Below are 16,813 nucleotides of genomic sequence, written 5' to 3'. Positions count from 1 at the left end.
AAGAAATGTGGGTTCCCAATGAAAGAAGTCATTCCCAGGACACTGAGGGTCACAGTGAAGTCCGACTATTTGGCCCTAATTTCACAAACTAGAAAAATATTTTAGTCCATTATATAAGCAAGTCAAGGAGATACCACTTCTTCTAGATACCTAGCTCAAGCTTAAGAAATCCTCCTGGGCTTAGGAAAACCCTCCCGAGCTTCAGGAGGCAACCCTGAAATCGACTGAAATTCATCCCACTAGTAGGTTAGTGAGAAAACTGGCCAAGCAGATGGAGCAGCTCCATCATATGTCCACCCATCTATACATCCATCCATCCATCCAAACATCCACCCAGCCCAGATATTCATTACTCATCTATTATGTGCCATGGAATCTCAGGGTGCAAGAACTGTGTGAACTGGGAGAGCACACACATACTAAAGGCAAACCTACATAGCTGCACATTTAAACACAGACAATTAAACATAACATAACACCCTTGCCCTCTTGACTACAGGTTCAAAGTACACTACTTTATAATTTTTCAATTATATAAAATGTGTATTATATAGAATATGATTATCCTAAAACCCCCTCCCCAAAGGGGAAAATATTTCCTAAGTATAAACAGCAAAAAACAGAAGTTGAAAGACGCTGAACAGAATAGGAAACGACAAGTAGACCAGAAACCAAAACTAGGATTACTTAACACTTCTAAAAGTCCCCTATGTTTGTGATTTTTTTCAAAATGTACTGAAGACTTTCCTATAGTTATGAGCAAGAATCTGTGGCTTCTGAGCAAAAAGGAAGGGGCAGTTGAGGAATGCACATCCACTCTGCAAGCAGTCCAGGCTGGGGACATTCAGACCAAAAGGCAGTCTGTGCTACGAGCATTTAGAAGAAATGCCACCAGTGGAGTCCCTAGGTCCCAAAGCAGGGTCCCAAAGGTCCGAAAGCAAGGATGTGATCACAGAGCACAGGAACTGACCTGGGCCTGCGGAGTTACTCTGGGGACTTCACAACAGTACCCTCCTTGTGATTCCCCTGACACCAGAAACTCAGCCCAAAATAAACATAGATGGTTGTAAGGCAGTTTAAAGCGAATCCTTCGCGAAGAAAGTATATCATGTGGTCTAATATGCTCTGCGTAGTTCCCCATTACTAACCAAAGCCTAACTGTTGGGCACCTTTTTGATCTGAGAGCTTTCTTATTTTCGCAAATAAGAACAGATCTTTGATATGCCTAAGTATAGCAAAATGAAGCCTTTATTTACAATGTGGTACATTATTTGAAAAAGAGGGATTTCATGTAAAAAAATAAAATGTGATTTTTTTTTTTTTTAATCAAAGATGATTCTAGACCAGAGCAACTAGGGAAAACTGCACCAGGGACATGGCCCCAGGCTGGGTCTGGAAGGAGATGTACCGACACCAGCAGAGACCCACACGAGGTGAAAAGGGAAGATCTGCAAGACTTAGCCTGGAGCATGTCCAGCAACCAAACTGACTCAGTCTGAAAGTGCTAGTGAAGAGCAGAGTCCCGAAATGAAGAAAAAACCATGCAATAGTAATGCAACCTCTATCTTCCTATGGGCACACCACAGACAGGGAGCAACTCAGTGCAAGGGAGGCAGTCTGTGAGTCAAGTTTAGAGCGGAGCAGCCCGGACAGGCTACAGCCACTACTCAGCTGAGCAATTCCAGGACCAGGGGCCAGGTGTGCTCAGGGGATGCAGAGATGAGGGCACCAGTCCCACTGCACACCCTCTGTATTAGTGTCCCAGGGCTGTCAGAACAAAGCACCACAAACTAGGTGGCTTAAAACAACAGATATTTATTGTCTCAGAGTTCTGGAGGCTAAAAGTTTGAAATCAAGGTGTTGACAGGGCAACGTTTCCTCTGAAAACTGTAGGGAAGAATCCTCCCTGGCCTCTTCCCAGCTCTGGGTGGTTTGCCGGCAATCTTGGGCATTCCTTGGCTCGTGGATGCATCACTCCAATCCTGTCTTCACATGCATGCCAGTCATATTGGATTAGGGACCCACCCTACTCCAATATGATCTCATCTTAACTTATTACAGCAGCCATGACCCTATTTCCAAATCAGGTCACATTCTGAGGTACTGGGGATTAGGCCTTCAACAAATCTTTTTTAGGAGGGCCACAAATGGATCTACGTGACGACCCCCTCTTTGCGGTGCCCAGTGCTCAACCTTTACCAGAGAGACCCTGATGCTCTAGAGCCATCCAGAATACCTGGGTGCCAATTAATGTTAAAGGAAAACAGAAAAAAATTAACCTGTAGTGGCAAACGTTAGAATAGTGGTTACATTTGAGGAGAGAAACAGTGACTGGGTGGGGGCACGTGGTGCCCTTCTGGAGGGTCGGTAATGTCCTATTTCGTCATCTGGAGGCAGCCTACCTGGGCGTGGTCACTGAGAGGAAATTGACTGAGCTACACATATCATGTGTGTACTCCTGTGTCTGATGTAGTTCCATAAAAACTTCACATTAGAAAACATTAGAGAAGATGGAGCTGTCGAAGAAATAGGGGTCTTGGCAGCCCCGGTAGAGCCTCAGAGAGGGTCATTCTCTGGGACAAGTGACAAAGCCAGGAGCTGGCAGCTCAGCCCCGCTGGTGAAGACACTTGAGCTGTCAGTTCACCTGTGAGGTGCAACTCCCGGAAGGCTGGTGTACAGCTGGAAATGCCAAAGTAATTTATCTATAACAAGAAAAATGTAAGTGCCAAGGAGTCTGTATATTTGAACCAGTAGATTGGCAACTTTTATAGGCAAATCCACGAGTGATAATTAAAACGTTGTTTGGTAAGCACAGACCCATAACCAGGGCACGTTCTCCCCCACACAGTGCTGGAAATATGCTGAGCATTCTGCTCTGCCCTCTGCTTTCCTAGGCTCCTTGCGGACCTCTCCTCCACATTCCACTCTCAGGCTAATTACAGTTCAAGTCAGTTCCAGTGTTTTTTCTTTCACATTTAATTCTTCTCTGGGAATTTAAGCTCTTGTGGTTAGGGTGTTTTGGTTCTTAATGCTTAATTTCCAAGGAAGAGAAAACACTGCCAAAAGACAGAGTTAAAGCTACTGGGCAACACTCAGACTTAGAAGAAAACATATTTTTTTTATTTCAGCATATTATGGGGGTACAAACGTTTGGGTTACGTATATTGCCCTTGCCTCCTCCCCGCCACCCCGAATCGGAGCTTCAAGCGTGTCCATCCCCTAGATGGTGCCCATCGCGGTCATTATGTATGTATACATCCATCCCCTCCCCCTCCCCCATCTGCCCGACACCCTATTAATGTTATTCCTAAATGTGCTCTTAGGTGACAATCAGTGAAACCAATTTGATGGTGAGTACATGTGGTGCTTATTTTTCCATTCTTGGGATACTTCACTTAGTAGAATGGGTTCCAGCTCTATCCAGGAAAATATAAGAGGTGCTATATCACCATTGTTTCTTACAGCTGAGTAATACTCCATGGTGTACATATACCACATTTTATTAATCTACCCATGTATTGATGGGCACTTGGGTTGAGAAAACATATTTTTGAAGTAAAAACATACACAATTGTTTAGAATTAAATATTAACATCAGATATTACATCATCTGTGAATAACATATTGATGTATCAAATCAAGGGAGTGGAGAGGGGAAGGAAGCCAAAACTTAAGTGCGGTATCAACAAAGAAATACAAATAGAATATTAATTAAAATTTACACATAAATTATGAAAAACATAACTGTGGAAAATGAAGCTGTGAGTAGAAGCACCTGGCTTCTACATTTTATTGTGTGAAATGTATCAATACAGGGGAGGGACTGAAAGTTTCCGGGCCATGGATAGTCTGTGATCCTCTTGACTGTTCTCACTGGAGGTCTCCGTCCTGGCAAAGCACATCTCTAGTACTGAATTTCATACAGAAGTCAAGAAAGACACTTCATACTTCTACCCTTTAAATGCCTAACTTGTTAAAAAAATGAGAGCTCTAATTATCAATTACATATTACCTTAATTACTGTTTTCATCATTTTCTTATGAAAACAATAATTGGAAGAGATGTATTACGTGCCGAGAGTAAACTCCAACTTTAGAAGCAACATGCTGAGTTTACCTGTTTAAATTGTCTATACAGATCTACCTCCCCACCTGCACAGGCTTATAGGACGACATAAAAATACAAGCCATAGGCCTCTAAGTCTGATCCAGCTGCCTCCTATGGCCTCTCCTGCCTCATTTCCTGAAATGCTCAACTTTGAATGTTGTGCTCTAATAATACCAAACTTTGTGCAGTTCTGAGTCCCTACTCGACACTTTCATCCCTCAGGGCCTTTGATCATGCTGCTCCTGATGCCTGGAATGCTCTCCCTCTCCTCCCGGCACCAACCTACTCCCAGCTATAAATTGGAATCATCTGTCGGGATTCTGCTCTTTAAGAAATACTTCCTTTTCCACCTCTACCCTGCAGTGGGGTAAGGATAGAAAAGAGTCTAAGAAAGAAAGTATATGTAAAGCTGCTTCAAGAATAGGGATAAATACAACTATCCTACTTTTTAAACTGTAAAAAAAAAAACCCTCAGACTACACGATCTTAAGTTTTTAAACCAACATTTAGAGAGAGCAGCTTTTGCTCCTTAACCCTAGTTTATTCTGAAAAATTCATAGCTCTATTCAACCAACAGATTTTCCTTCCCCGGCTCCACTAAAACCATGTGTACACACACACACATTACATCCCTCTGCTGTGTGCCCACAGATTCCTTCATAATGGCACAGTGCCTGGCACGTGATAGATACCTAAATATTTGTTGCTGTTCACTGAAGAATGATTAAAGAAATACAACAGAGATGGATTAATATAGTCCAAACTGAAATCAGGTGCTAAGAGGAAACAGACTTGAGAAAAAATCAGAAATATATAAGACCAATCAGAAAGGCTTTCTAAGGAAAGTTAATTTTTAACTATGTGAGGAAGAATAAAATTGACATAATAGCTACAATAATAGAGTTGTAACAGTAATCATGGCAGATAACATTGATTAAATGTTTGCTACTTGGCAGAAACTATGTTGAACTGTTCATATGTGTTTTCTTTTTAATTATCACAATAATTGTGATGTGGATATTATTTCAAATTTAAAGATAAGGAAAGTGAGGCTCAGAGACGTTAGGCAACTTGTTCAGAGTCATGCAGGGATAAGCCATGAAGCTGGAAACAGAACACAGGCTACAGTCTGGCTTAGACGGGAGACAGTGGAGGGGACGGAAAAAGGCACTGAGTATCAAGGAACAGCTCAAACTAAAGCACTGGGAGGCCTGCGTGGCTACAGGATCAAATGGAAGAGTAAAAAGAAAGTTAGCAACATGCAATGGCAGAAAACTTCAAAGACCAGTAGGAGAAATTCTCTGGATTTTTGAGCAGAAAAAAAAAAAATCCATAATAAAAACCATGCTGGAGGAATGTTATTTTGAAAGGTATACATCCAGGAATATTGGTGGTCATAGGTAGAGAGCTTAGGTATAAGATCTTTTTTAAGAATCTGATTATTTTATTTTATGATTAAAAAAGAAGAGCCCTACCTACCAAACTTGTAAAAAAAACAGTTTTTTTTGCAACAGGTGGGCCAGCTTTGTCTTCCAAAAAATTCAGTGCATGGAAAACATTTATAAGTACTTCATGATCAGAAAGCACACATATGTCTCCTAACATCCTGTTTATCAAAAATCCATTTATGTATTATTTACTTGTCACATAGCTGGGATAAAACAAGAAAAATTAACTAAATCACTTTGACATTTACCTGAAATATTGGCTACAAATATCAAAAGTATTTTGACAGCAATGTTCTTTATCTCATAAGATCATTTATAACAGAAAGCTGCTTTAACTATCAAGCTTTATCAATTAAATAAAATTATAAATTAAATAAATTTCTGTTGCTAAAAAGCAGTTGAAAATCCATTCATGTCCTCCTTGAACGCCTAGATTATCACCTCACTGCTCATGTCTAAATGTTACTGGATCACTCATTTTCCAATTTTTAAATACAGTGAGTTATTCATAAAAAGGAATCAGGGAACTAAAAAATAAAATTTATGATTTTTTTTTATTCTTTGACTCTATGCTGACCATGGAAAATGTACACATTCCCGATCTCTCCTTTTTCCACCCTGTTTAAGGACTCTAACATATTCAAGAATTGCACAAGATTTTAATAGAAGCATTTGAGACTTCCGTCTATGGAGCTGGCTTAAACTTTAGCAACAGAATATTTACCAAGACAAAAACTCCACCAAGAGGTCAGAAGGAGTGGGCTGATACATCTGAGGACTAAAATCTGATGAGACAGAAGGGAACTGACTCTATAGAATCAGCTCAAAGTCAAGAAGGCTGTGCTTATATAGTGTGTTCTTGTGGGACAGGAGAAAACAAATATAAAAGGCAGAGCCTTTACTTAGAATTTTTAAAATGTGTATACAGAATATCTCTATTAACCAAGAGGATGCCCTCTGAAGACATCATCTTTCATGAGAATCTCTCTCACATGAGTCTCAGCTAGAGCCTAAGGCTGGACCCCCTCCCCTGGGCCATTGCCTGTTTCTCCCTTCTCTGCTATGGGCTTCTCCTGACTCCTCCCAACTCTGGCAATCTTGATGAGAAGAGTATTTTTATTGCCCATGGCATTTGTTTGTGTCTCAAACTAGGTTAAGTGATACCTAATAGAAATCTAAGAAATATCATAATAAGCAGTTGGAACTTAAACAAGAAATCTTGGCCTACTAAAGTGCTTAAAAATAAATGCATGAAATCATGAACATAAAAGATGTTTACTAGTACAGAGGGAAATGATTTTGTTATTCACATTCTTGTCACATTTATTTTCTCAGTAATGTAACCAATAACCTGACTAGCCCAACCTAAATTATTGTAAATTAGGAATTATGAAACTTTACTAAAAGTTTACTGCACATGAAAACAAATTTAAGAATATCCATCTGGTGACATTTACATGCCAATCTCTTCTTTGTCAGCATAAATATACTATGATATTTTCAGGAAAAAAAAAACCTTTCAGGACCAAAATGTTTTCATTAATCCATATAAATCCACAGGGATGAATTCATTTTTCACCTATTTTCTACAATGGGTAAAGTTTTTGAGGTGACAAATTGGTAATACTAATAATTTGAAGATAAATCATGATCATTGTAAAGATGTTACAACTGAGCTAATATACAGACAGTCCCCGACTTCAGATAGTTCAACTTACAATTACCATTGTTTTTCACTTTCAGTACAGTATTCAATAAATTACACGAGATATTCAACATTTTATTATAAAATAGGCTTTGTGTTAGATGATTTTGCCCAACTATAGGCTAATGTAAGTATTCAGAGCATGTTTAAGGTAGGCTAAGCTACACTAGGATGCTCAGAGGGCTAGGTAGATTAAATGCATTTTAGACTTAATGATATTTTCACCTTACGATGGGTTTATCAAGATGTAATCCGATGGGAGGAACATCTATATTAACCCTGTAAGTCAATCAATGGAGATTGATTAAGTCAATTGACAAATGTTTGCTGAATCTAGAATATGCTAGACACTCTGCCAAGTGCAGAGGACATTGAAGTGAACAAGGCAAGGCACACCACTGCCCTCACAAACAGAAATATGTTCCAATTTTTTTTTTCTACTACATTAATCAGAAAAAAAAAAGCTGAATGTTAGTTGTTAGGTATGTTAAGTAAGTATGTAAGTTAACAAATGAGTGGGTCATCTGGCTAAAAAACTTCAAAAACAATTTTCTCTCTAAAAATTGTGCCAAGCCTCCCCAGAGAGTAATATACTGGTCATGATGAGACATCCTGAAATCAAAGGATACTGATAAAATGCTGGGACCTTCCGTTCATTTCTAATAAACCAGCATTACTAGTTTAACAGAAATAATAAATTTAAGATAATTTTAGTGCTATTAAACCTGCCAAGATCATATACAAAGACCAATAGAAATAAAATTCTCAGGTGTAGTATATGTCTATGACAAATATTGTAAGAGTCCTGTCCATTTCCACTGAAATTGTACTATAAACAGAGCATGAACCTCCCATGACTGATTGCATAGGCAGCAGCCCAGGACAAAAGGAGCAGGAATTCAGGAAAAGGCAAGGCCTTCGATTATTCAGAACACTGCCTCTTGCAACAATGATTGTCTTGCAAAAGATACCAGTTATGATCTGACTAGATAATTAACTTAATTTTTAGTATCTCATTTCAGATGTCAATAGCCAACCCAGAGACTTCTTAGAGACACTAGATGTTCAATTTGGAGAGCAGTTGAGAAATCAGGGCTAGTGATGGAGAGTTTCATGCATGAAGGTGAAACTACATGAGTATGTGGGTGTATTTCAGAGGATATGAATACTGTGCAGGGTTCTCTGAGCCTGCCTGTGTGTGTGGATACGCCCCTGGCCTGGCTTAGGGAAAGGAGGGGAAATCAGTGATGGACAATTAACAGGGAGAAGAAAAACCAACTGAAAGGGGAAATGTGTGTGTGTGTGTGTGTGTGTGTGTGTAAGAGAGAGAGAGAGAAAGACCCAAAAAACCACTGCCCACTGGGTAAAGACTTGGTCCCTAATCAAAAATCTTCACTGGCATCCCATTCTAATTAGAATGCGATTCAAACTTCTTTCCAAGGTTTGAAGGCTTCACAAAATCTGCCTTCCATCTACCTCATTGACTATATCTCCTCCCACTCTCCCCCTTTCACACTCTTCTTCAACTGCAAGTTGTCCCAGCCACTCTCTCTCTTCTCACACTGACTTTCTGTTCCTCAAACACCTCAGATTCATTCATGCCTCAGGACCTTTGCAGTTGCCATTGCCTCTGCCTGGAACGCTCCTCCTTCTGCTCTTCACTTGACTGGCTGCTTCTTGTCATTCACAGCTCAGTGAGATATCACCTCCTCAGAGAAGCTCTGTGACTGCTCTAATGTAGCTTCCTCTATCCTGTCGCTATCACACTCCCATGTCGTATTATCTTTGTAACACCCATTCTATCTGAAATACGCTTTGTAATTTATTTGTATCTCCTTTATTGACTGTTTCCCACAGCAACGAAAGCTCTGTAAGAGCAGGGGCTCTGTCTGTCTCATACAACACTGAACCCCCGCCTCCTGAGAACATCTCTTGTTACATGGTGGATGCTCAGTAAACACTGGCTGACCATGAAGAAAGTCACCAATATCCACTGCAAAACCACTCTCTGCTCCCTTGTTGCTCCCAGCTCCCAGCACGGTGACTATGCCCCACAGCCATACCAATCCCGGGGCTGCTTCCACATCTGTGGGGCGACCCCACCAGCTTTGGAGGGGCCTCCAGTCTCCTCACCTTATTCTCATCATCACCTAAAGATCTTTCCATTCCCAACCGGACAAAAACTAAATAAATGTTTAAAGATTCCTTCAAAGCCCAGTATTAGATGCTACTGAACAAAAGGATGCCATTTGCATACTTCATCTTACACCAAGTGTATAAGAAGGGGAAAGAGAGAACGGAGGACAGGAGAACTTTTTCACTCAGCTTTTCAGAGCTTATGGTAAGAAAATCTCCTAACGGCTGGGTGCTTTCTTTCCCCTCTTTCCCAGAGGGCCAGGAAGAGGAAAGCCCCTGGTCAGATGCAGAAGGTTATGGCAGTAAAAGGTAAGCTGGCCATTTCCCTGGGTTACCAAAAGCTTTCCAAGAAAAAGAAATACGGACCTGGGGAAGAAAGTGCAATCCTAATGTTCCTTATCTGGGTCACCCTCCTAACCTCACTGCCAGAATCTCAGCCCTTCTTAGCCCAACCACACAGCAGTCAAGTTCCTTACCGAGTCTGAGACACCACAGCTGATTCAGTGCTGAAGTGTCACCACCAGGGAAAAGAATTCCTGCTACCCCACAACCGGTGAGGGAACTGTGTTTCTGACACCTTGATATAGAACCATAAATACAGTTTCCTACTCAAACATTGTAATGCACACAAGGTATTCCATGCATCAAGCTCACTCCAAAGCAAATACAATTTTTAACCCAAAGGGTTAACTGGAAACTGCCATGTGTGCTATTATCCACTGTGTCTGGGATAGATAGGAGAGAGAGGTTCATTACAACTGTGAGGGCAGGAATGTTACCCTGGGAAGACTTCTTCCAGGCAAGATATAGCTGGTCCTTGAAGGGTAAGAGCTGCAGTGAAAATATATTCGGAAAGAAAAGAACTTTTGGAATACGACCTATTAGAGATAGCATTACCTCCTGGATTTGGCCAGACACAGCACACCTAAATGGCACATCAAAGATGTAAACTGCCAAGTATAGTGGCTCACACCTATAATCCCAGCACTTAGCAGGGCTGAGGCAGGAGGATTGCTTGAGGCCAGGAGTTCAAGACCAGCCTGGGCATCATAGCAAGACTCTATATCTACAAAAAAAATTTTTATTTTAATTAGCAGAGTGTGGTGACATGCACCTGTAGTCCCAGCTACTCAGGAGGCTGAGGCAGAAGGATCGCTTGAGCCCAGGAGTTCAAGGTTATAGTGAACAATGATTATATTACTGCAATCTAGCCTGGAAAACATAGTGAGAATCCTGTCTCTAAAAAATAAAAAAAAAAAAAAAAACATTCAAAAATTAAAGGAAAGATATGCAGAAGATAGATGGTACCTGAAGTCTGAAGCTGTCAAAAGGAAAGTGTGGCAAAATGTGCACACCACCTGTTCAAGAAGCCCAGCCTGAGGCGTAATTGGAAAGGTATATTCACCCCAAGGTGTATATAAATTGAGTGTGTGCAAAGCAAAGGACAAAGAAATACACGAGGAATGGAAGAATCTGTGAAGAATGTGTACTAAGGAGGCTTCCTCAGATGGTGTAAGGCAGAGGTAGCATTAGACCTTAATGTAAGGCATTGTAACTAAACCTTGGGCAGTCTTAGTTTTTTTGGCTATAAAATGGGGCTATAGATTCCTGTCTCACAGGGTTGCTGAGAAGATTAAATAAGATGGCATAAAAAAACAAATCACGGATCTGAGTAGGTGAATGTCACAAACGAGCTCCATGCTTCCCTCACCTCCTCAATAAGCATCACCTAGAATGCATGTTAAACAGATCTCTGGTCGGCAACCCTGGATGGAATCATAATTTCCATGGCAGCCATCTGGCAATCTGCATAGTTAGCCGATGATGCTTACCAGGGAAATGTGGGAAACACGGCAGTATTCTCTCCTCCTCCCTTAAGGTAGAACATGATATAGAACACAAACGTCTCCAACAGAAGAAAATGGCTGTGAAATTCAGTCCCCTGCCACTGAGTTCTGGAATGAGAAAACCTGAGAATTATAACTTTACAAAAGTCAAACTGATGTTTTTTAATGATATGTCTCTTAATGGCATTCTTCTGTCAATATTGTCTATTCTTTCTGAGCCTCAAACATTTTTATTTATTTGGGGCATAAGAACAAATTGAGTATCTCCAACAAATCTATTGGGATCTAGTAAAAATTGAAGTCCCATTCTATTGCATCATTAGAACAAGATATAGTACAATGGGACTGTGACATTCAGGGACTATATGGTAAAAATGCTGTTAAAGAAAGTTGGATGGAGCAAGGAATGACCATCTCCCTCTCACACTCCACATTACCAGTAACAACAGCCTGGGAAGCCAGACCAGGGTAACACTTTCTAGAAAAGTTATTTTCTTACAAACCAAAATTGCCATTATCTAGAGTGCCTCTGAAGCAGTTAGCCTTATTAAAAGACAACAAAGTAACAATCTAAGGGTGTCTCTTTTGCAGATCTTGATATGAAAAGCAGTCCTTAAGGAGACCAAAAGGAAGCAACACAAACCAACTTACAATGTCAAATCAGCATGCTTTCAAACGGGAAATAATCTGGCAGCCTGACCAAATATTTAACATCTCCATGTAAATAAAAAGACAGCTGCGTGGTCTGCAGCTAGGTAGGAAGATTCAAGACCGGAAAGTCAAATATTCAGGCTCGCATAATAGAAGAGAGTTACATGGCTGGAGGGTCACTGTGGACATGGGTACTGGGACCACAGAAGAGGAGAGGCTTCCAGCCAGTCTGCAGTTTCTTAATGATCTACCTAATCACAATACTCAGGCGGTCCTCTTAAAGCAAATGTGACCTGGGTGGCTTCTGAGACGCTACCATTCACTGGTTCTCCACCCCCACCCCCACACCCACACACTGTTTTCAAAGGTTACCTTTGAACAGCAACCTCCTCTCCCCCGCCCTCTACTGAAGATCCTAAATGAGGGCTCTTTGGGTTTCTTTTTGGTTCTGGAAATCACTTTTTACAGATTTTCTTGTAAACCAAAATAACAGCAGGTAAGAAAGGGGCTTAAGATTGCCGGGCGCTCCTGAGCTAGCGGCCGCAAAATGACAAGTTTCTTTTCCCTTATCCTGACATTAACGGCAGCCCAAACACTGCAATTTTCTCACTGCCTTCCCCCCGCCCCCAAAGTGCCTCGGTGTTTGTTTTGTTAGGTCTAGTTCTGTGGTGGGTAGAAGGTTTCCTCGAAAAAACTTTCTAAGGTAAAAGACGAGAACCCCTTCCAGACCCCTCGCCCCTCCTCGTGTACAGTCCCTTTTACAAGACAATAGTGAGCCAGGAGCTGGTCACCCCTCTGGGCTTCCAAGAGCACAACCTCGCCTGCGATTAGAGAAGCGGGTCCCAGAGCAGGTCCTCTGGGCTCCCACCGCCCGTCGGGGCGCCCGCGGCCGCTCCGGGACCCCCGGGGCACTCCCCAGCCGCCGCCTCGGCGCACCCCTACTGGCTCGCGGGTCCCAGCGCCCCGGGCTCCATTACGCCGCCGCCCAGCACAGTCCTTGGTGCTGGCAGGGTATGTGGAGGGACATTCAGCGCACCGTGCCTCCACCCCCACCCCTTAGCCACAGAAGGTCTGGGCAGCACAGACCCCAGGCCTCCCGGAGCCTGGTCCGGAACGCGGTCTCCCCGCACCGCCAACCTCCCTCCCCCCGGGCTACGCAAACCCGCAGCAAAGCCAGAGAGTTACCCGCCGAGGCCCAGGCGCGGCGACCGCAGAGGCGTGTCGGGCTCCGCGGCCGGGGGCCCGCTGCTCTCCGCCGCCCGCGCCGCTCGCTCCAGCCGGCTGCTGCCTCTCCGGCGGCGCCTGCCGCATCGGGCCGCCGAAGCCCGCGACTGGCAGAAACCGGAGGAAGGTGGCGCGGGGCAGGCGGGATTCCTTCCCCCCGGACCTTGGCGGGGGAGCGGAGGAGGGCGCAGCGCCACCCGGAGTCCGAGGCACCCGCCCGCCGCGCGCTGCCCGCTGCGCCCGGGTCCGGATCCCTGGCGACCGCGCTGAGCGCCTCCCGAACCGCGGGAAGCTCCTCCTGCCCGGCGACTGGCGCCAGATGCGAGGTGGCCACGGGCGCCCCCAAATTCTCGGAGGAAGGTGCTGGGAGGGAGGATGCAGCGGAACTCGCTGTCCCCCAGGGCGGTGAGCCGGGAGCTCAGCGGATCCCCTACCTTTCGGGCAGGGCGGACGCCAGCCGCGCGCCCTCGCCGGGCGTCGGGATAGGAAAATCACCGCGAAGGGAGGGCCCGAGAAAGGCGGCGGGTGGCTTCAGGACAAGGTAGGAGGATCAATTTCCACAGCCAAGAAGACACTCCCATCGCGCCCTGGTTTGTTTGGAAAACTGCGGGAGCGAAAGCGAGGGGCGGCGGGGTACTCCCCTTCCCCGCCGCACTGGCGGGCGGCAGAAGTAAACACAGAGGCTTGTAGCACTGAGGACCGCCTGTGACACGAGGTGCAGCGGGCGGTTTGGTCCCTACCAGAAGGGGAGGAGTGTTCAGAGAGCTTCACAATTCCCAGGCTCTGCCCTTTAAGGGCAAATGTGTTAGTACTTTTTATCTTTTGAAGAAGGTATTACTTTAGGAAGAAGAACGAAGGTGGGAAGTACGCTTCCCCCCCCGCCTTTTTGTATTGTTAAAGTAGCTCTCTGTAGGGAAAAGCCTACGTTAATAATGTCCTCATACTTGGATGACTCTGAATAGTTTTTTAAATTCAGTGTTTGTCAAATAATTCATTGTCTAGCAACATTCAATTCTTAGCTCCAGCCTTTGGGCAACTGAGCAGCATAATCACGTGAGATCAAATGACTCCAGAGGGAAAACCCGTGGACGTACTTGGGTATAATTCAAAGCTGGCAATGTGTCACGCACTGGAACAAAGTCCTTCATCTGTGATGGGCCTTCTGGTATTTGTCTTAATTATAGCAACAGTGTTAGGAGGTAGCTCTTGTTGTTTTTCTAATTTACTAATAAAAAAACTGAAAAGGTTGAGATACTTCATATCCTTTGCCCTTTCTACAAATTGTCTTTGACATAATGCACACGGATTTTGTAATTTTGAACGTCACTTTTGAGACATCAGGGTAGTGAAAAAAGGTTTGGAGAATTTGTCTACCTGTCTAATTTGTCTTGAGGTTTATGTTGCTCTTTTGGTTTCTCCTAAGTTCTTCATTGTCCTTCTCTTGTTCATGACCTTAAAAATTAAACCTGTATTTGACCTCTTCCAGTCTGTCCTGGTTAGATGTTTTGAATATGCTAAGTATGTGCTAAGGGAAGAGGCCATCCACTGTTCTTAGGTGACAGTTTTGCTTCACCCTGAGTTCAAATGCTGCCTCTTCCACTGGCCTGCTGTGTTTTGGGGGAAAGTGACTTCACCTTAGTGGCTAGCTCTGTTTGCTAGATTTGTTTTTCAACTATGGATGGTGCAATCTCTTTGAAATAAAATGATATTGTTTCATGGGATATGCCTCTCTGCACACCAGTGACAGAAACCAGGTTCCCCATACTACCATGGGATGCTATTCAGCACTTGTAGACTCATAGTCTAGAGTAAGGCCAAAGAAAGTAGTATTTCTTTCTTATCCACAGGGTAGGGCCCGCCTTCCAAATCCTTGTGTCTTGTCCCAAATACAGCCTTTGCTGGAATGACTAACGGTAAGAATGTTTACTCTTTGTAGGGGAGACCTACTCATAAGGGTGTGCTTCCCAGCAAGACAATCATATCAGATAGGTGAAACTCAGCACTGGAGATACCTATTAAATGACAATATTCTCTTATAAGTTAACGATATTCCCATACAAGTTAACAATAAAAAGAAGTTTTTTAAAGAACATTTCTCAAGGCTTCGGTTGTTCAGTTTTAAACACTATCTGGCTCAAGACTGAACTTGACCAAGCTAATCCTTTTTACATACGATCCTTCTTCCAACTTAAGGTAAAGATCCTGCCATACCAGTCTTCTGGTTGTGTTGGGGGTTTATCTCCTGTAAGCAATTGTTTAAAGAACATGTGCTTCTCTAAATAAATGCCACAGTGCCTATGCAGTCTAAATCCTGACTTAGAGCTGTGACTGCCCACAGTATGGAAAAACTGTTGCATTAGCAAAAAGCAGTTTAATCCTTTAAGCAGAGCCATGCTTCTTCTCCAAAATCTCTGCTTCAGAGCATGCTCCCAGCTATATTTTCTGCATATGTAAATATCCATTGTGATGATTTCCAACTATTGTGCTTGTACAAAAAAGGAAGTCAAGTCTAAGGAGGAACCCTTTTTGCAACTTCATAGATGATGATGTCCCTGTATTCTACTGGTCTTGTCAAGGGCTCAGAGGTCTTGGTAGCTCAGTCTCAGGAACTGTTTTTACTCTCCTTCCACAGGCTAGAGGGTGAGGGAAGGTGGGACTGGGGATAAGCTCATCCCAATCCCTTGAACATCTCAAACACATGTGGTAGAAGAACATCTGTACAGTGGAAAACATAATGAAGACAACTGACAGAAAACAATGGTAACATTATTTTTTTTAAAAAAAGGATGAATATCCAGAATATATAAAAGATTCCTATGGATCAGTAAGAAAACAATCCATTTTAAAAATAGAACACAGGCCATAAACAAGCAATTCACAGAAGAAATACAAATAGTTCACAAGCATAGAAAAATTTCAGTGTCCTTTTATAATAACACTAAGAAAAAGTAAACAATAATAAGAAATGATTGGCCCAAACTAAAAAGATTAATGGGATCCAATTTTGTCAAAAGGTGTCAGATAACTATTTAGAGAAGTGTAAAATGGTACTTCCTTTTTAGAGAGCAATTTGCTGATTGCTATCAAATTGACAAGGTTGTTTAGGATTTGAATTTCAAAACCCTAATTAAAGTTCCTTAACTTTCCTCCTCAGAAGACTTTTTGGCCTCAAGTCAACAAGCCACCTGCCAGAGAGGAGGGGGAGGAATAAGGACATAAGATCACTTAGCCGGCTCCTGGCTACTCTGGTCAAACAGGGAGGAATGCTTCTAGTTGCTGAGCAGCTTCCTACACACTCAGGGATGATAGAGGCTCTTCCTGGAATTGTGTGGGGGAAGTCTACAAAATGTTTGCATCTGGGAACAGCTTGCTCAGAGCTCTTATTCAGTTATGGGAAGCGTTAGAACCCTGGACTGTTGTCCCAGTTGATGGGCCCCTTCCCTCCAAGAAGAGGAGGGTGTTACAGTATTACATCCTTCCCATATGTCTGTGCAGCCTTGCTCTTCATTTCCACTTCAGTCCTATGACTTCTCATTCTGTCAAAGTATTGCAGGTAACTTTAGGTATTTGCTTAATCCATTAATTATGCTTAACATTCTCAGCTTACACGTTTGTCTCATCTTAGGTGGTTTACAGAGCTGGACTTACGCTATTTCACTTCGAATGGGTGTTTATGAAAACATTTCTGAATGTT

At 42.9% G+C, this 16,813-nt stretch overlaps 1 protein-coding gene across 8 annotated transcripts in view; it reads right to left on the bottom strand.

The window, feature by feature from the left end:
• ST3GAL6 (ST3 beta-galactoside alpha-2,3-sialyltransferase 6) overlaps positions 1-13,824 on the bottom strand; it is a 62,245-nt gene extending 48,421 nt beyond the window's left edge. For 5 of the 8 annotated variants that reach the window (XM_069475061.1, XM_069475062.1, XM_069475060.1 and 2 more), the window contains exon 1: positions 13,554-13,824. The gene's annotated coding sequence lies outside the window, so the exon portion shown is untranslated. Of the gene's footprint in view, positions 1-11,229; positions 11,315-13,080 lie in introns of those variants that run through there. The other 3 variants (XM_069475055.1, XM_069475056.1, XM_069475057.1) reach the window with 3 other exon arrangements.
• Positions 13,825-16,813: the final 2,989 nt, after the last annotated feature.

Source organism: Eulemur rufifrons, chromosome 7, assembly GCF_041146395.1.
Source record: "Eulemur rufifrons isolate Redbay chromosome 7, OSU_ERuf_1, whole genome shotgun sequence".
NCBI classification, from domain to species: Eukaryota; Metazoa; Chordata; class Mammalia; order Primates; family Lemuridae; genus Eulemur; species Eulemur rufifrons.
The sequence above is the reverse complement of the archived record's forward strand: the minus strand, read 5'-3'. Positions and strand labels throughout refer to the sequence as shown.